The 21,554-nt window shown below is 40.5% G+C and overlaps 1 protein-coding gene across 1 annotated transcript in view; it reads right to left on the bottom strand.

Moving 5' to 3' along the window:
• The window catches only part of NEK7 (NIMA related kinase 7), a 159,802-nt gene extending 145,126 nt beyond the window's left edge, over positions 1-14,676 (bottom strand). Inside the window, exon 1 of the mRNA XM_012459581.2 lies at positions 14,423-14,676. The gene's annotated coding sequence lies outside the window, so the exon portion shown is untranslated. The remainder of the gene's footprint in view (positions 1-14,422) is intronic.
• Positions 14,677-21,554: the final 6,878 nt, after the last annotated feature.

The following is a 21,554-nucleotide window of genomic DNA, read 5'->3' as shown; positions in this document are numbered from 1 at the left end:
ACTTCACAATCACTTCACAAGAGAAGAGTTCAATCTTTTTAGCATGGTGTTCAAACCATCAATTCACAATCAGTAATTATTCTTATGAAGGGAATTATCTCAATTATTGGTCTAGTCATTTTTTATTTAACTCAATGCAACATTTTCTCCATGAGGGGATTCTTGGAACATGGAATTAATTGGCAAAGAGACAGTCATACGTTTAACGAGTAAAAAAGTTCCTACCCCTTTACGGAAAGCCACCACTCAACTTGAACCAGGAATGAACTGGCCTCTAAGGAAAGGAAATAAAAGTATACTCAGTGAACAGCTTAGTAAATCAGCTTCAAGTCAATTTAATCTAACTGCTGGTCATGTTTTAGCATCATGTCTTAACGCCACCAACTTATCTCTCACTTTATGCCCTGTTGCTCAAGCCTCTAACTTAGACTTAATTGCCAAACTGGTCTCTGTCTGGTCTCCACATGCCTCCCCACTCACACCAAGTTCATGTCCGACACACTCCTGTTTTTCCTAGTCCTGATTCCCATCTCACCCCACTCTGAGATCTTTCAGAATCTGGAATTCAGAATTCAGATACAAAACCAAGCATCTCAGACTAGATGCCTGAATATCCTGGCAGTGGCCATTCGCAGATTAGACTTTTACCTATTTCAAACAGTAAGACCTCCTTCATACCATGTTCTGTGGGCCTGGCAGAGACATGTACCTGGCATTCATCCTAGATCTTCCCTGAAACCAACAGCTCAATTGTTCTGGACATTCTCTTACTGCTAGGACCTGCCTAAGACCTTCTGCCAAGTGTAGTCTCTGGGAAGCAGTCATCCGAGATTCTTTAAATGGCCAGTTCTGACAAGAATGGTCCTAGACCCTACAGAAAACACAAATCTGTACGGATATGATTCATACCTTCCAGAAGCTTATGCTCCAGCGAGGAAGCTAAGATAAGTATAACTGCAGCAAGAATCAATATGTACTAAAGGCTTAAAGAAGCAGAAGAAAGAGGTTGATTTGTATTTTTTTGTATAGTACTTGAGCAGGGTCTTAAAGAATAAAGATTATTTTAATGCACTGAGATAGGACAGTGAAGTATAGAAAATGGACATTTAAAGTAGTGAGAAAAGCATAGAGTGGAGAAGCCAGAAAAGGGTAAAAAATTTATCCAAAAAAACCCCTGTAAGTTGTTAGATGTGACTAAAATGTAGGGGAATATATGGGAAATAAATAATTTAGAAAGGCAGGTCAGGAGCAAGTGGGGCTCCATTTACTGGCAAAGGAGCTGCCAAAGACAGGCAAGACAGGCAATATGCTACAGCATTTGGTCATTCCTTTATTCTCATATTCTGCAATTAATAAAAACTAAAATATTTTTAAAGCATAAAGTTGGATATATGTTTTGATATGAAATACAATCCTCTAGACTCAAAAATAAATTTAAATATCTGACAGTCGTGATCCAAAGTGGTTTCTAACTGTAGAAAGCTGCCAAATAAACCTGGCATCCCCAAACAAAAATATGAAGCATCTCATTTAACTACCTATTTCTATTGATTGAAAAATTGATCTTCCTTCCACGCTCAACCAGTAGATGAATGAGTTACTGAGCAGCAGTTATATCCATAATTCATTAATAAACAAACACAAAAAACAATGCAGTTTTTTAAAAATGAACACATAAAGCCACATGTATGGACCACCTTACTTTTAAACTATAAATTATGCACATGAATCAGCTATACAACCTATATACTAATTGTATAATACAGAGAAACCTCAGAATAATCTTTTCAAATGAGTGAACATTACAGAAAGTGACTTCCCCGTATTCCTTTCCCATATGTTCTGCATACTCCTCTCCCTTGTTTTTAAAAGTTTCTTTTCTTCCTCCTACTTTATTCCAGCCCTTACATCTTTCTTGAAATTGCCACTGCTATCTAGGTTTTTCTCTCTCACTCCTGTTATGGTCCCTTCCTTAACGGTAATCATTTCACTCACTTTCAGCTACCTACCAACAACTCCCAAATTTCTCTTTCTTTGGTCTGTGAATTAGTGAGACCAAGTAGGAAAATGGGAAGAAAAATAAACAGGAAAAGATGGACTATAAAGGGAAAGTCATGTATATATAAAATTTTTGGTGCCAAAAAAGTAGTAGCACTGGAATATAAATTTCCTCAGCAAGGCAATTTATTTCTATAGAAGGGTGCGGTTCACAGACAGAACAATGGCAAGTGCACACCTGGACAAGGGAGGGGAAGGGGTACTTACTCCTGATGGAGGTCACCCCTACTGCTGTGTCGTTCCCCTATTGGCTAGGGCTAGATCACACAGTCTAGTCTAATTCCAACTGGATATTTTGAAGGGAGCAGGGGAACGAGCCGGAGTGGTGGGATGGGTACTTTGGTGGGAAGGACAGATACGGGCAGGTAACCAGGGGTCAAAGCAGGTGACTGGAGCAGGTGACCAGAATAAGTCAGGACTGAGCAGGGGACCAGGGGAATAGATACAAACTACTGATTAGAACTGGTGGAAAAGATTGTTTACTGAAACTACAAGGAAGTTAAATTTTAAAATGGAGAATTAAAGAATAAGAGAGCTGAACATATTGACATACTAATTATTTGAGGAGAAACTTGGGGTTCACTATATCTAACAGTAATCACAGAGACATTCAGCTTATAGCTGCCAGAAGGCTCCAAACATGGTCTGTCCTCCAATTTCAGGCAAGTATGCCTCCCAAGTTCAGAGAAGGCTCGCCTCGATTTGAAAGTGATTTTATACCAAGAATGCCCAGTCAACTGGATCATCTTTCAAACATTCTCAAAATGCATATGCAAATACCCCACAAAGTTCACAAGTTAGAAAATGTGGAAATGCTGACATTCTGGGGATGACAACTCACTATACACACAAAAAAAGGTGTAGGAATGGTAGTACTGCCCTGCCAGGGACCACACTCTAAGAGACAGAAGTCTCAACATTTTCTAACCAGATACTGTTAGTACATTATTACAGCCTATGCTTCCTCTATTACCTGAATCATTAACCACACCATCATTACTCTCCCCTAGGCCAGGCAACTCCTAAACTGAGTTCCATATATATTAGATTTAGCGCACACTAAGTGTCAGAACTTATGTTTGGCATTTGAAAAAAAAAAATACACCTTGACTTGACCCACAACTTGACCCCTCTATGTCAAGCTGCACCTTCTTAAAATAAATAAGAGAGCCGGGCATGGTGGCACACGCCTGTAATCCCAGCACTTTGGGAGGCCAAGGCAGGCAGATCAGGAGGTCAAGAGATCGAGACCATCCTGGCCAACATGGTAAAACCCTGTCTCTACTAAAAAATACAAAAATTAGCTGGGCATGGTGGCGCGCACCTGTAGTCTCAGCTACTCGGGAGGCTGAGGCAGGAGAACTGCTTGAATCCAGGAGGCGGAGACTGCAGTGAGCCGAGATTGCACCACTGCACTCCAGCCTGGCGCCTGGCGACAGAACAAGACTCTGTCTCAAAAAAAAAAAAAAGAGAAGGAGAAAATGGTCATGAAATGAACAGCAAGGGCTTGTGCTGTTTATAAACTCCAAATTTTTTAAAAAGGTGAAAACAAATTGCTGATAGAAAACAGTTTTAAAATTGCCCAACAGGCTTTTGAATAAAGAGCATCACTTACATGCAGAGGCTTGTATCTACTGACAAGGAAGAAAGTTAGAAGGGACTCAAGTGCCTGCCACTTGTTATCAAAGTCTCAGATGGAAATAAGACAGTCATGGAAAAAGGAACAGGTTACTCATCATAATGTTCTTGAATACTTTCCAGCATGGCCAATGTCGACATGCCAGACAGGAAAGTTTGGTGCAGTCGAGCTGTGAAACGAGACAGAGAACTACAGGTAGGTAATGGTAACTAGAGGCAAAAACCCGAAGTGGCAAGGCAAAGAGCTTTTGCCCCTGTGCAAAAAAACACCTCAGGAGCAAGGGAAGTGGTAAGCTTTCACACCCAGTTGAGAGAAATTCTGTAAAAATGCCAAAAATGGTGAGAACAGCACACAGCCTAAGCAGTCCAATAACAAGGGACCGTTTGGTTGAGAAGGAACTAAAACTAACACTTAGATGTACTAGTTTCTTTCATCTTGCTTGAAGTGGCATTTTCTCTCCTGTTATTATCATTATCATGTTAATGACTGCATATCATATATGTAAAAGATGCCTTGGGTGCCTTTACTTCTCAGACCACAACCCTGGCACAATCTTAAAATCTGCTGTTAAGAACAAAAACATCAGAAATTTGAAAATCTTTTGTAAGTAAAGAATCTGAACAGAAAAGCATAGCTTCTGCTTGTTGAATTTTAAGTATAAGCGTGATCATAAGCAGAGATGAGGTCATGCTGTCCTTATATGAGACACAAATGGAAAACACATAGGAAGAACCTGCATGTCAGAGGCAGAGAAGGGAGTGATATGTCTACAAGCCAAGGAAAGACAAGGATTGCTGCCAACCCCAGAAGCTAAGAGAAAAGCATGAGCCACATTCTCCTTTAAGGCATGAGCCACATTCTCCCTTAAGCCGTCAGAGAGAACACAGCACTGTCAATACCCTGACTTCTGACTTCTGGCCTGCAAACTGTGACAGAATAAATTTCTGTTGTTTTAAACCATTCAGTTTGCAATACTTTGATACAGCAGTTACAGGAAACTAATACAGTGTATTAAAACAGCAGTCTCATTTGATTGTGCTTCACACATTGTGTTTTTTACAAACTGAAGGTTTGTGGCAACCCTGTGTGTCATTTTTCCAATATCACGTGCGCACTTCTTATCTCTGTGTCACATTTTGGTAATTCTTGCAATAATTCAAACTATTTCACTATTATTATATCTTTTATGGTGGTCTGTGATCAGAATCTTTGATGCTACTGCAATTGTTTTAGGGCACCATGAATCACGTCCATATAAAACAGTAAACTTAATGATACATGGTATGTGTGTTGTGACTGCTTCACTGCACCAGCTGTTCCCATCGCTCTCCCTCTCCTTCGGCCTCACTATTCCCTGAGACACAACAATAATGAAAAGTAAGCCAATTAATAACCCTACAACGGCCTCCAAGCGTTCAAGTAAAAGGAAGAGTCACATATCTCTCACTTTAAATCAAAAGCTGGAAATGATTAAGCTTAGTGAGAAAGGCATGTCAAAGGCCAAGACAGGTCAGAATCTAGTAGGTCAGAAGCTCTGGAGCCAAACAGCCAAGTTGTGAATGCAAAAGAGAAGTTCTTGAAGGAAATTAAAAGTGCTAGTCCAAAACAGTACATTATCAGTGGTTGTTGAAGCTCGGTGCTAGTCTATTACACTATTTTGTTTATTTTACACGTTTAAAATCTTCTATAAGTAAAACATCTGTATAAAAAGACAAAGAAAAAAGTGATACACAGTGAACATACGAATGACAAGAAGTTTTAGTGGTCTGGATAGACCAAATCAGTCACACTTCCTTAAACCAAAGCCTAATTCAGGGCAAGGCCCTAACTCCCTTCAACTCTACGAAGGCTGAGAGTGGTGAGGAAGCTGCAGAAGAAAAGTTGGAGTTAACAGTGGTTGGTCCATGGAATTCAAGGAAATATGCCAAGTCTATCATATAAAAATGCAAGTTGAAAGCAGCAATTGCTGAAGCAGAAGCTACAGCAAGTTGTCCAGAAGATCTAGCTAAGATCATTGATAAAGGTGGCTACACTAAACAACATAGTTCCAATGTAGATAAAACAGCCTTCTATTTGAAAAAGATGCCATCTAGGATGTTCATAGCTAGAGAGAACTCAGTAACTGGCTTCAAAGCTTCAACGCTTCAAGAACAGGCTCTCGTTAGATGCTGACAGAGCTGGTGAAACCAATGCTCATTTAACAACCCCTGAAAATCCTAGGGCCCTTAAGAATTACACTAAAACTACTCTGTCTGTGCACTGTAAGTGGAAAAACAAAGCCTGGACAACAGCGCATCTGTTTACAGCATGGTTTTTTGAGTATTTTAAGCCCACTGTTGGGACCAACTGCTCAGAAAAAGACTTCTTTCAAAATATAACTACTAATTGACAACGTACCTAGTCACCAAGAGCTCTGATGGAAATATATAAGATGATTAACGTTGTTTTCATGCCTACTGACACAACATCCATTCTACAGCCCATGGATCAAAGAGTAATTTCTACTTTCAAGTCTTCTTATCTAAAAATAAGAAATACATTTCCTAAGTCTATAGCTGCCATAAACAGTGATCACTCCTGATAGATCTGGCCAAAGTAAACTGAAAATCTTCTGAAAAGAATTCACCATTATAGATGCCATTAAAAACAATTGTCATTCATGGGAGAAAGTCAAAATATCAACATCGATAGGAGTTTGGAAGATGTTGGTTCCAACCCTCATGGGTGACTTTGAGGGATTCAAGATTTCAGTGAAGGAAGTCACTAAAAACATGGTGGAAACAGCGAAAGAACTACAATTAAAAGTGAACCTGAAGATGTAACTGAATTGCTAAAATCCCATGATAAACTTTAATGGATGAGGAGTCGCTTTTTACAAATGAGCAAAGAAAGTGATGTCTTGAGATGGAATCTACTCCTGGTGAAGATGCTGAGAACGTGGCCAAAATGACAACAAAGGATTTAGAATATTCCACAAACTTATAAACAGCAGCAGGGTTTGAGAGGAATGACTCTAACCGTAAAAGATGTTCTACTTTGGGTAAAATGCTATCAAACAGCATCATATGCTACAGAGAAATCATTCATGAAAGAGTCAGTTGATATGGAAAGCTTTATGTTGTCTAATTTTAAGAAAATGCCACAGCCACCAGTGTTCAGCGACCATCACCCTGATCATTTGGCAGCCATCAACAGCAGCAAAAAATATTACGAACTGCTGAAAGTTCAGATGATCATTAGCATTTTTTGGCAATAAAATATTTTTAATTAAGATATGTATATTTTTAGACATAATGCTATTACACGCTTTATAGACTACAGTATAGTGTAAAGCTAATTTTTATATACACATGGAAACCAAAAAATTCATCTGGCTCACTTTATTGTAAGATTCACTTTATGGCAGTGGTCTAGAATAGAACCTGCAATATCTCTGAATTGTGTCTGTATAGAGTCAGGGCCTAGAGCATCATTTCCTGAACCATAACAGGCAGGGTATGGTTCTAGGGTCCCCCAAATAGCAGCATTTTTCTTACTTTAACTGTGTCTTGATCAGATCAATGGCTATATGGCCCTAGACTGGTAGCTTCCTGATCAATCACAGAAGAGGCAGTAACTCCCTTGGGGACCTGGAATTGGGACATTTTGCTGGAAGCTCAAACTCCCCACAATCATTAAATACTATAAAATGTTCAGTAACAAATTCCATTCCACTTTTTAAAAAAAGTGATTAGAGGAGTAAAAGGGAGAACTATGTAAAGACAATCTTTATTGACAGCTGATTTGTTGTTGTTGTATTTTTTGTAGAGATGGGGTTTCGTCGTGTTTTCCCAGGCTGGTCTCAATCTCTTGGGCTCAAGCAATCCACTCAACCTCGGCCTCCAAAGCGCTGGGATTACAGGTGTGAGCCACAGTGCCCAGCCAACAGCTGATATTGTAAATACTCAAAGCCATAAAATAAGAAAGTGAAGGTGAAAATAATATGTCATTCAACAATAAAAAATATTTCTCAAAAGTAAATACCTTATTAAAACTTTATTTTAGATGTATTTTGAAATGGAAAAAAATGGCAGTTTTCACTGAATACCATACCTGCCACCAGACTATTCTAAACATATTTTAACACCAAAGATGGTGATGAAAACAAAGGAAGCCTTTTGTAAGTTGCCATGAAAAATAAATAATTCTTTCCATAAACCAATCCTCCCCTGACAAAATCTTCTTGTATAAGACCTTTCCATTTACATGTATTTAATTTACTGACTAACAAACCATGCCTAGAAATAAACTGTTTGGAATAAAGATACACTATTTGCCTAAAACAAATAGCCTATTCTAGGTGTCTTTATTTATTTATTTTTAAATTTTTTGGGGGGACAGGGTCTCACTCTGTCACCAGGCTGGAGTGCAGCGGCATCATCACAGCTCACTGCAGCCTTGAAATCATAGGCTCAAGCCATCCTCCAGGATCAAGCAATCCTCCTGCCTTAGCCTCCCAAGTAGCTGGGATTACAGGTGCATGCCACCAAGCCCAATTTTTTTTTTTTTTTTTTTTTGTAGAGACGAGGGTCTCACTATGTTGACCAGGCTAACCTTGAACTCCCGGCCTCCAGCAATCTTCCTGCCTTGGCCTTCCAAAGTGTTGAGATTACAAGTATGAGCCACTGTGCCCGTATCATATTATTTTACTATATGGTCCAGAAGTTAGATACAAAGGCAATATAAGATTAGGCATTCCTTACATTTTAGAAGTAAAACAATTTTTCATAAACACATCTATTCAATTTTTCCAACCATAATATAATAAAGGACATACAGCTTTGTTATGATTATACCATAATAAATGTAGAGTAACTCATTTAGGTAAATATAAGGATATAGGAGAAATATTTCAACAATAAAAAAAGAAACAATTTTAAGCATGCTAGGAAGAATATTTTTAATTTCGCCACTTTTTAAAATCAGTATTTAAAGATCTTTTTGTAACTCACATTATTTGTAGTCCATAATATAACTCCCGAAGCCTCTTGTGGCGTTTCCTGCCTGAGAAACTAAGGATTGCTGACTCTCCCCACACTCCAAAAAGTCATAAAAACTAACCCAAATGTGGGAAAAATTATATTTTGAATATGAAAATCACAGGACAAAGGAAAAGGAGAATTCAAGCAGAGGAAGCAGAAATGGCAGAAGTGGGAAGTAGCCCATTAAGACAAAACTGGGCCTGGGCAGAGTGGGTGACAGGGTCTGTCATCAGAAGAAACTGACAACAGGAGATTATTTCCCACCCCTGAAGGTCCTAAGAATAGAGAAAAAAGTGAAATGAAACTAACACTTACTGGACCTGCTAAAATACATTTACAAAGATGTTTTCATTTACTCCTCAAAGCAACTTTATGAGTTGGGACAACTACGGTCTGAACAAAATAAGCAACTCGAGGACCCTGGGGCTATGTGCCTAGTCTTTTCCACATCATGGTAAACACAGATAATGATAATATATGTGCAGCAGAGTCAGATAAAGAGAAGAGACTGCTTGTAGCTGGTGGCAACTAGCCAGGAAGTCTGATTGTCCCAGGTCCCACCTGGGCTTCCCTGAAGGCTAAGGGGTCAAAAGTCTGGCACACACAAAACCCACTCCTGGCTAGAGCTGAGAAAGTCAACTGTGTAATTACAAAGCTGTTGCATTTTCCATTCTGCTCTATGCTGCTCAGTAGCTACACCCAGGTAAGCCCATAGCTAATTCTTCTCAGAGCAATAGTCAGAGGTACCTCTCTACCCCAGGCCAAAAACACCTTGACTGTAGGCCCTCTGCCAAAGCACAGGCTCTTTCCAGTATTTTTTTACTGGGGGGGGTGGTGGGAGGGAGTCTTTTTATGAAAGACTAAATTAATGTTTCCTAAAAAGAAAACAATGTGCCCACCCTCCAGCTCATGTCAAAAATTCCCTCTAAAGGAGACAAAGGCAGCCCTACCAGTAACATGGGGAGAAATGACAGATACAGGCGATGAGGAGGAAGGCAGCAAACCACACTGCCATGTATGTACCTATGCAACAATCCTGCATGTTCTTCACATGTACCCCAAAACCTAAAATGCAATCAAAGATTTTAAAAAAGTAAAAATAATAATAATAATATAAACTAGAGTATACAGAATATTCTCATATTAAAAAGCCAAAAAAAATAAAAATAAATAAATAAATAAATAAAAACTACTAGACAAAGAAACATGAGTGAGTCTTGGTATGTTTCTTTGTCTAGTAGTTTTCATTTAGTAAAGACAAATGACTGACATTAGATTCTATGTCAGTTTAATAAGAAGCAGGGAGCCACAGAGAGGCTTTCATTCAATGTCAAAGGATAGAAGGAATCCCCCAGAAGCAAAGAATGGTGAAGAAACCTGAAAAGGTGGATAAACCTAAAAGAGGTTCATATGTTGACAAACTCTGAAATGAAACACAAAATTTGGGAATGGATAGCTAGGCATTATTCTGAGAGAACTGTGGAAGATCAACAAATTGTCACAAGAGTCTAAGGACCAAAAAAATTATAAAACACTGTTGTGGAAAATTCCACATCAACTCAAACATCAATGGCATAACACCATATTTAGACCTTTGGTATTATCTTCTGAGCAGGGGAAAGTCAACAACCTATTTGTATAAATAAAGTTTTATTTGAACACACCTATGGCCACTTTGTCAGGTAATGTCTTTGTCTACAATGGCAGCAGATGCAACTACATGGCTCACAAAGCCAGAAATATTTACTACCTGACCCTTCAGAGAGAAAATCTGTGAACCACTGTTGAACACAAAAGCACACTGGATTGAAAAACTAGCTCTTACCTACTATCAGCAGAACACTAGTGGCAAGATTTACAAAAAGGCCTATTTCCATTATGTAACAGAAAATATGTATTTCTAAATTTTTACAGACCACTAAAATCAGTTTTGTTCATGTATACACTGTTCTGCTTAACACTTTGATAGCTATTACAACAAAACCACTCATTGTATAATCTCATTACATAAATCGTATGACAGGGAGGTTATTTTGACAAAGGTTAAAAAAGAAGTTATCCTGCTAAAAAGTATTAATCAAGGAATGCTTCATGATCATCTGTCCTTCTCATTCCCACTGCCCACTAAAAAACATGAAATACATTCTCTAAGTGTTTTCTTCAGAATAAAAAAAAAGTTTGTGAAAATATATAACACCTAGGAATAATCAAACTATTAATTACCAAAGGAAAAATCAGCAGTTTAGAAGTTTTATAACTCTGAGATTGAATTGCATCAATTTAAAAATTCTGAACTGCCATTATATCTTATAAATGCATATATTTGCTTACAATTATGCCACCAAATGTTATTCATCCATATTTCCTATAAAAATGGGCGGGGGGGAGAATTAAATTGAAAAACTCTCAAAAGGGTAAAGAAATGCGTCTTAAAACATCTTCCTATATATTTATATAAATGCTGATAAAATGCTGACACAACAATTTAGAGCAAACAGTAATCATACATGTCATTTCCAAGACACCCTTAAGTCGTACATTAAGTTTGGTATCATGTTTTATAGACGATACACTGAAATATACCCTAGAAATTTTCCAACAAATATTCGAAACGGTAAATACTTTAATTTGGATGAAGCCGGGAATGAAGACGAAGTGTTGTGTGCATTCTTTAAACACTACACCGTGCATTTTTAAAATACCAAAGCCGACTTTCTAAAAATAGAAAATAAAAATCAAGAGAAAGAAAACCTGAAAGAAATTTTGTAATTATCTACCTTTCTTTTTCCCAAAACTGCATAATCACTATTACCTCGTTCTCAGGTGCCCTGAAAGGTGGTGACACTTGTAATACTACAGAGATACATTCTTAAAACATCAGATAGTTCCTAGGATAAAATAGTGCTTGGTTCTGGAAACACTATAGAAGTCTATAATGATATCTCGGACCACACAGTTAAGTGAAAAAAAAATAAGTCTACATTTCAGTAAATGTGCAATAATCAAGAGAAAAAAGAAAAGGAATACTTAAATGTTTACAGTAAGTCAGAGCCCAAAATTATCAACTGCAAACTCCAGGAAGATTTGGGGGATGGGTGGTTATTTGTTTAAGTACTTATTTACACAAACTGTAACTGCACTGGTCATTACAATACAATGCTGGTTTTTAGCTTATTAATCAGGTACGTTAGTTAAGGAGGCATCAAATCTCCCCTCCTCCACTAGTACGCTGCTATCATACCAGACGTGCTTTCCCCATTCTTGGGATAAGTGCTGTTTTACTGGGACGGAAATGAACTCTTGAAATTGTCTAGCCAGGAAAATATGGAGGGGGGAAAGGAATGGTGGGTGCTACATGTATTAGCTAAATAAATAAACCTAAATAGTTCAGATTATAAAATGAGCCTGTACGCTTGCAAATAGTCTTTTTAAATTGGTAAGACTTTTAACCATGGAAACATTCCCCAAAAGTTGTAAAAACAGCTAAGGATCTAGATTCTGACATTTCGTGGTTTTCATTTTCTTATACTTTCAGAGTAAACCCCCCCTCAGTCACATGGACTATATTCAGTTTGCTGACCAATTTCGCTTATCTACTATAAACTTTCAGTAGAAGTAGTTAAGCTCGAGGTACAGCTGAATCACGAAACAGGACACCTAGGACGGCTCAGGGGAAACCGAAGCCCGCTACCCTTTATTTATTTATTTATTTCTCCACGCCGGACCTCAGCCTAGCGTCCCTCCTGCAGACATCCCTGGAGAAACAACTTGGGCGGCCTTCTCCGAGCCCAGGGCCGGAGTAGGAAGTACCCGCCCTCTCGAACGCGACGTCCTCGCCGCCCATTGGCTGCGAAGGCCGTCAGTGCTCCGGAGGGCGGAGCCTCCCGCCACCCAGCGGAATCTCAGGCCCGCACCTCCAGGAGAGTACCGCAGGCTCCCGGGCTCCTTTCTCACCCTTAACACTAGCCCCGTACACGCACAATCACCGGTCCTAAGAAGGCAACTAGCCTCCTCAAAGGGCTCCTCTGCCTTTTTTATTTCGCAGGCCTTCCTCTCACCCCATGCAGTTTCTGCCCCTTTGACTCCTCCGAGAGGCAAAGCGTTTCAAAGCTCCAACACTCCCCCTACCCCAGCAAACTCCCGGTGCAAGACCCAACAGAGGATGCCACGGTTTTAGGAGGGAAGCGAGCTGTGGACTGGATCTCGCCGAGGGAGACAGGATTACTTTCTCTGGAAATAACTGCTGAGATTTTAAGTTAACTGTTTCAAGAGCACTTGGCCATCACCACGTGTTACAAACCAAAAATAGCGGCCATTCAACAAGACTTGCCACAAAGCATTAGAGGGTTAACTGTATCTGTCGTTTAACTGTTCACTGTTGCAAGGTTTGACCGGTTGTCCTAAACATACCGTAGTTTTTGAGTGCAAGTAGTGTGTCATTCTTCGACCACACCAGCAGCAGCTCAAGGTCCTAAACAGAACATAACACACATACTCTGTACTTATTCTCTAATGCAACCTGACCAGACATACTGCTGTCGCTTGGAGGGAGTATGCATACTCCTGAAACTGTAAATTCCTTGGAGGAGGAATTAAAAATAGTAGTTCCAATTATGATAGGTACATAAGACTCTACAAACAATGTAAATTTGATGTTTTCAACCGCATCCTTGAGCTCAGTAACCTCAAAGGAGAAAAACTCATTTTATTTCAGACTTTCAGTTCAGTCACTAGAATTGCGCAAGGATGGCAGCATGTATCTTACTGTAAACTAAGTATATTTTTAGTATTTCTCCCCAATGAGGACTACAGCTATGCGAGAACACGATTCATTGGTTGATGCATCATCTCTACCACCCCACTACGCTCCAAGTGCAAAACTAAATAGCGGATGCTGCGGTTTTAGGAGTGAAGGCCTACAGTGCAAAGGAGGCACAGAAGTTCTTTAGCTGAAAGCACCCTCTAGGTTGTGTTCGCTTCTTTGCACTGTTCTGCGGTCATACGGTCATGTCACTTTTCTCCGTCTTCATTTGGCTCCCCTTCTCTAAGTGTGGCCTCAGTTTTCAATTTCTTTTCCACTGCCACCATCACCAGCAACGTTCGCTATTGCCTCGCGATCCCTCTCGCCGACATTTTGTCATCTCCAGCCCCTCACAAGTTCATTCTCCAACAGACCTCTCACGCTCCCTGTACTTCTTAGGCCACTTCGGATTCTGCCTGCCGGCTCCCCCCACCCACTCTCTCCCAGCGCACTTCACTTTCCTAAGTCGGGCTGCGACCGAATCCTGACAGACGGACCTCGCCAATCCGCGAGAGATAAATAACCGACGTCGCCAATGAGCATCCGCCGGGAGGCGGGACTTCGCTTAAGTTCCTCCGGTCCTGAAACCAAAGACCTGTTGCCGCCGCCGCCGTGGCCGCGGAGTTTCTTAGTTACCGCGGCGCCCTTGGCGGCCTCGGGCCGCCAGAGTCGGTGCCAGGTATGAAGTTTCCCGCCGCCCCCTCCCACCAATGCGGACGAACAGGACCGAAACCCCCGGACGGCTGAAGCGCGGCGCGCCCCGCCCCACCTACCCCGAGCAAGGGGATCCCGGAGGCCGCCTCGCGCGGTGCCGACCTCCCACTCCCGGCCCGACTCCCGCAGGCCGCCCCACCCGGCAGGAGTTTGCCGGCCCGGGCGCCTGAGCCCTGGGCAGCGACTCACCAGGAAGTTGGGAGTTTTCCGTTCTCCCGCTCGCGAGGGACCTTGGGCGGACGGGTGGCTCGGCCCGGCGCCGCCGTCGGAAACCGCGCTGGGCCGGGGGCTGTGGCTGCGAGGCCCGGAGGCGATCGGCCACCTCCTGCCGCGCCGGCACCCACCCTGCGCACTCCGAGACGCGTCCGGAGTGCAAGCCTAGCGGCGGCCCATCCTCCCTCGTCTCCCGCTCCTTCTCCTGCGGCCGCCGCTGTCTGGAGTGTAAACATCCCGGCATCCCCGAGGAGAGGGGCGGGGCGGGCGCCGGCCCCTCCCCGTGCCGCGGGTCCCTGCCGGCTGCCCGGCGAAGTCTTCCCGCCTGCGTCCTCCCGCGCGCTCCGGGCAGCTGGAGGAGCCTCGGCAGCTTCCCTGCTGGAGCTGAGGCCGCTCTGGAGGAGCTCCTCCTGGCCCGTCTCTTGCCGCTCTCAGGCCTAGCGGGGTGCGGGGCACGGCGTCCGATCCCGAGCCCGCTTCCCACCGAACCCGGGGTCGGCTGCTTTTTAAGAACTTGTTTTCTCTTCATTTATATGTAAGGGCCCCCGCTAGCAAGCGGTGAACCGACTTGGTGATGTGCCCTTTCTTCTGGACCACAGCGTTTGTCATCCAGTCCTCTTTTACCATGTGGTGTAAACTACCTCTGCGTTTAATATGGAGTGCAGGGAAATGAGAAAAAAGGCGTTTTCCTGAGTCTGGCTAAGCCAACGTTGCGTGAAAGTGTCCCAGCATAGAGGACAGTGGCTTTTACAAGATTCCGAAAGGTAAACTACCTGGTGTGGTACCGAGGATCTTTGAAATAAATATGTGCAAAATCACCCAGAACCCTAGTACAGGAAACTGCAAAAGGAATGTTTTGACACCAGCAGCTTCACTACTTCGGTAACAGGACATGAACTACTCGAGGAGACGGCTAGGAGGCAGTGTGGAGTCTAAATTCTCATCTCAGCTCAGTGGATAATTTTGTGACCTGACTGCAAGTTACTTAACCTCTCCAAGTCTCAGCAACTCTGTGTAAAAGGAGAATAGTCACACTACCAACCTCTAGGACCATAGTTGGAATTAAGTGAGATAAAACAAAGTGCTTAAGCACAAAGCTTGGCATATTAAACGTGCTCATTAAATTGTTGCTGTTTTTCATAGGTCTCTCAGTAGTTTAACTTTCCTGCCAAAACGATTCGAGCCAACAGTGAGATTATAGCTCATTTAAAATGTTAAAGCCATGAAATTAAGATCCAGAAAGTTTGTTTTTAGAAATTAAAACGGCTGGGCGCGGTGGCTCACAGCTGTAATCCTAGCACTTTGGGAGGCCGAAGTGGGGGGAGGGGTGGATCACCTGAGGTCAGGAGTTCGAGACCAGCTGGCCAACGTGGCAAAACGCTGTCTCTACTAAAAATACAAAAGTTAGCCGCGCGTGGTGTCAGGCGCGTATAATCCCAGCTATTGGGGAGGCTGAGGTAAGAGAATCGCTTGAACCCGGGGGGCAGAGGTTGCAGTGAGCAGAGATTGCACCACTTCACTCCAGCCTGGGTGAGACAGCCAAACTCCGTCTCAAAAAAAGAAAAACGTTCAAGATCTTAAGATGAGACCTTGATTAACGTGGCTCAACAAGTATTTATAATTGGGCTAGGCAGTGTGCTAAGGAATGAGGCTATAGCAGCTCACCAAGATATGAAGTGCCTGCTCTCGTAGAGTTCACATTGTAGTGGGAAGGGCCAAAAATAAATAAATAAATATCTACTATGCCAGATGGTGAGTCATAGCAAAATAAAGCAGAGTAAGGAGACATGGGGAGGGAGGATGCTATTTTAAATATGTTTGTGTGGGAATGCCTCTCTGACATTTGAGCAGAGAACTAAGGAAGTGAGAAAATGAGCCATTTAGCTACCCGGGGTTAGAATATTTTACACAGAAGGATCAGCAAATGCAAAGACCCTAAGTGGAAGTGGGCTTGGCATATTTGAGAAATAGGCAGGACGTCAGTGTAGGCTGGAATTCAGTGAGTGGTGGGAGAGTAGCTGACTAAATCAGAAGAGGGAGTAGGGTACTAGAAGGGTATAGTTGTAGAACCTTGTAACCTTACAATTTATTCTGAATGAAAAGGAGAGCCATTGGAGGAGTGACCAAATCTGATTTGAGTTGGGAGAGGAGAGCTGCACTGCGGAGAACAGATTGAGCATAAGGGCAAGTAGACATTAGAAGCCTGTTGTAATGATCCAGGTAAAATAGATTGATGACAGACCAGAGTCCAGGTGGTAAAAATAGTGAGAGTCCAGATAAATTTCTAAGATAGAGCAAACAAGATTTGCTGATGTATTGAATATGGGGTAAGAAAGGAGGCAAGAATGAAGCCAGTGAAACTGGCATTTGAACCAGATCATTTTATCAGGTCACACCAAATCAAATGTGTTAGTCAAATAGAAACAATGTCACTTGTGTCATACACAGGCACGCACTGCAGCACTGCAGGAAAAAAATCACCGGATATCTTCAGGGTAAAGACATGTCAACCTCAGACCAGACGTATACGTAAGGTTTTTTGTTCATTCGTTTTTTGATACGGCATCTTGCTGCTCTGATCACCCAGGCTGGAGTGCAGTGGTATGATCTCAGCTCACTGCAACCTCTGCCTCCCAGTTCGAATGATTCTCCTGCCTCAGCCTCCTGAGTAGCTAGGATTACAGGCATGTACTGCCATGCCTGGATAACTTTTATATTCTTAGTAGAGACAGGGTTTCACCATGTTGGCCAGGCTGATCTCAAACTCCTGAACTCAAATGATCTGCCCGTCTCAGCCTCCCATCGTGCTGGGATTACAGGCGTGAGCCACAGCACCCTTCCTGTTTTTTTTTCTTTCTTTTTTTTAAATAAACTACAGAATTATCTATGACCAAATATTCCATTGGTAAAAGCAAAACACATATAGGTTGTGAACACTGACTCATAGTCAAATGGATCAAAAGGAGCTCATGACGCCCTAGTAACTGAAAAGACTGTCTAGGAAGAATCCTTATCAATGGCTGTATGGTGCCCAGAGTATTGAAATAGGCTGATACGTACTCTTTCTTCACCTTAAAGTATTGCTAAGCTGCAGCTAAATAGTTATACAGTATTTCAGAGGTTGGGAAGGTTGTCAGAACTGAATCCAACACACTTTTCTCTTTAGCTTTTTCTCACCTTTGTGGTGGATAAGGAAACTTGTTCCTAGCCACTGGCCTCCTGTCTGGGAGCAAATGCTAACTGAAACACAGAGAAACCTGGTCAAAGAGAATCTCTGGTCCAGGGATCCTTAGAGCAGAATCTAGCTTTAACAGCTTTTCTATTCATTTCTCCATCAAGCTTGCTCCAAAAATGGCTTGTTTGGCTTCATGAAGCACAATTAATGTGTTTATCCCTAATTACCATGCAATACATACCATTATCAGATTAACTTTGCTGTAAGTGATATTTGATTATTACACTTGAAATCTCTCAGTGTACATAAGTTTTTATGTTTTGTTATTCGTATACCTTACTGGCCCCATACAATTAAAAATAAAATTAGAGGTAATATCAATTATTGAAACTAATGTTTCTCCCTAGGCTAACCCAGATGAGATATTATTTACCAGGATCAGTGTAAATGCAATTTCTCTGTAAGGAGAGAATCTTGCTAGAAAAACATTTTCTTAAGGAAAAATGATGAAGTAATACTAAAAATAATTCTCCTTTGAAAGAGATCTTAGCCACTGGGGTAGACCAGAAAGGTCTAGCCTTCTTGACTCAAACATAGTGCTGGCAACAGGTGTATTTAAAAAGCTACTAGTGGTATTGGCAGCCACTGATTTTGGCAGCTAAATGGTGATGAGGCTTAGTCAAGCTGTTGAAATGTCTGGACTAAACTGGGCCAAGAGGAGGAAGTCAAAGTGCAGATTGCAGACAACTCAAGGGAGATCACTTTTCTCTGGCCCTGGCTGTGGTCACTATACAGTGTCAGAAAATAAATCTTTATCTTACTTTGAAAACACCCATGAAAAATAGTAGAAAGTTACGTTTTTACCTTTGCGTTTTTACATTTCATTGTTAATGGATCATGCAGATGAACTTCCCATTAAAACGATAAAATTGGCCTAAATTTTATTCTCACATAAAATCCCTAGAATTCAAAATCACAGAAAGACAACTCTCCTATGCCCCAATTATCTAGTTATGGTATTTTGAGAATACAGTTCGTGGTTAAAAATAGTGGCATTGCCACCAGTGGCTTTTCCCGACTATTTTTATAGTAGTTATAAAATTGAGGAAACATTTCAATATACTATGTATATTTTTAATGTAGGGAAATGTAATATTTTATATTGGTCACAAAACAGGAAAGAGACAGTAGAATTGGCGGTTTATGTCATGATTTCCTTTGGTCAACAGAATACAACTGGATTTATGTTTCTTTATAGTAGAGAAGCCAAAGAGCCAATATGCAGTAAGCAAGAAGTCACAGCAGTGAAGGAAATATATTCAGAAATTATTTTCCTTTTCATTCTTGTACCCGCCATCCTTGATGTGGAGCCAAACCGTGAAGCCATTTCTCAGGACCTGATTTCCTTAACAATGGTGGCATTTTCAGTCACAAGTATTCACAAGTGCCTCTCAATTATCTATGCTAACAGAGAGCTGTGATGATACAGTAATCAAATCCCAAAGATAATTTTTTAAATTACAGGTTTCTTTGGAATATTTGGTATATGTGTATGTGTCTATCTAGAAGAGATGTTACAAAAATCTTGTGATTTCACAAAGCTAAATGTAAAGATTTCAGAATCCTGTATCATCTCTCTGTTCTGTCTGTCTGTCTGTCTGTCTGTCTCTCTCTCTCTTCTGACATATCCTTTTCTGTGCTCCTCAGTTCAGTCTTGGGTTGCACCAGATCCACTCAGGTCTGAGCACTAGAGGCAATTGCCTATTTCTTAATAGGAGAGAAAATGGAAGATAATAAGGATTTCTGTTTACTTTTAGTATTCCCTCATAGTTAAATCGAGAGGCTATCCTTCAGCTACAGAGTCGAAAGTATATCCCAAAAAATACCAGAAGTGAAAAGTTGCAATAGTATTGCTTTCATCTTTTGAAACTTCTTTGTTCATACTTAAGCCTTTATTGCCTAAAACATACATCTCTTCCATCTTTTTTTTTTCAGTTGTTCCACTTAATGGCAGAAATGCTCTTTAAAATACCTTAGTAAATGTTTCTTCAGCAATTCAATTGCAGTTTTATGTTCAGTCTATTTGAAAATGCGGAAAGGATGTGAGTAAAACCAGATTTGGAATCATGCCACATCAAATCCAAAGACATACTGAAAGCAGGCTCTACACGATAGCAACAAGCCTAGTTAATCATAAACAGCCTTGGCATCCTCCATAATTCTGCCATGGAATTCACCATTATTAATAAGGTTCACATTATAGAGATATTTTGGTTATTTAATCACTCAGTTGGCTTTTCCATGCAAATGTTGGCATCGTGTAGAGGAAGGAGCACCGGGAACAACATTTTCCAGAATTAACACAGTGTCATTTCCAAAGCTTGAGAATCTGTGGGGGGAAGTAAGAGATATGATTACAAACTTCATGAAGTTCTACCTCGGAAAGAACCTTTAAATTCATAAAGCCTTCAAGCACTGGAGAGGCCAGGCAATATTTATCTATAGGCTTATGGGATAATCTGTTCTTTCAAGGGGTAGAAGACAAACAGAATGCCACTCCATGGAAACTGAAAACAATCCTGATTGGACAATATTGTTATGTTTGCCAATCAGTACTATTTTTTACTATATAATATTACCTATTACATATAATGTTTAATCTGTAGAACCTTTAAATTATTTTAAAGATGTTTATATGTTTCTAAAATACTTTATATATATTTATATAATGTACCATTTGAGCAACCAAAATATGTAACTGTTTAAACTTCTGTTTTTATTTGTCCTCTCCTTGCACAAATTGAAAGATAAAGAAAAAAACTTTTTTTGAAGACAAATAACAAAAATATTACTTCTTTATGTTCTAAATTAAATGAAATTAATATTTTATCAGGTCTACATCCTATGACTCCTAAGATTATATTCGGGTATGTTTTACTAATTTACAATAGGATGTTTAAAAATATAATGTAGAGATGACTGGAAAAAACATGAAAATGAACTAAGTCATGTCAGTTAATTTTAATTTTCTATATAAATTTTTTTAAAAATACATGCCTGTAGTTGCTACATAGCCAAACCTTTATTATTAATACATGATTAGTGAGGTTATCATGCTTTCTTGAAATATGTAGAGAGATCCTGAGAGCTGGAATCTACTTCTATTCTTTCAGAACCTAGTATTTTAATATCTTTTACAGATAGTCTATGTATTTTTTGTTTCATGATTCTTTAAAATTATGTTTGCATAAACTACACAAAAATCAATGCCAATAACCCCATTTGTTTCTTAACACATATTGAGATAATCAGTTGCTTTATGTACAGATGTTCACACTATGATGAGGCAATACCTCATGAATCCGTTCTAGAAGCAGTGAAGCTTTGGGGTGGAATTTCAGGAGTGTTTTGCCTCTAGGTTTTACCTAGGATGATGGATTGTAACTGATGCAAAGGAAAAGATGGTGGGACTCAAGTCAAGAACAGAGGTGCCAACTATCACAAACTACATGGGTGTTTTCCCAGATATAATGTCTTGTGATAGCAAGGGGAGAACAAATTTATGTACTAATAAATTCACTTTTTTCCTTCATCAGTAAAGACAGCATAATAAAGTGTCTTAGAGTGAAACATGAAAAAATTTACAAAAGATAGGGCTTTGAATTTAGTCTGAGAAAGAGTTCCTAAATTTGCACGGTAGACTCTCAAATATCCTTATCTAATAAAATATTTAAAGGAATACAGCTCATCTCTCTGGCCTGGTTTAAAAATAACCTGTCCAGAAGTAGGAAGATGGGCTAGCATCGCATAACCTTACATACAACTTTCTAGCAGTACAGCACCAGGAAAACATGTAAGTAAGTCAAGTTTACCCATGTTTCCTTCACTCTCATTGTGCTGGCTACAGAATTTTGTTCTTATTTACTATCATGT

This window comes from Aotus nancymaae, unplaced genomic scaffold, assembly GCF_030222135.1.
Source record: "Aotus nancymaae isolate 86718 unplaced genomic scaffold, 86718_ANA_hifiasm-v0.15.2.pri h1tg000039l, whole genome shotgun sequence".
Classification (NCBI taxonomy): Eukaryota; Metazoa; Chordata; class Mammalia; order Primates; family Aotidae; genus Aotus; species Aotus nancymaae.
This window is presented reverse-complemented; position numbering and strand designations above follow the sequence as displayed.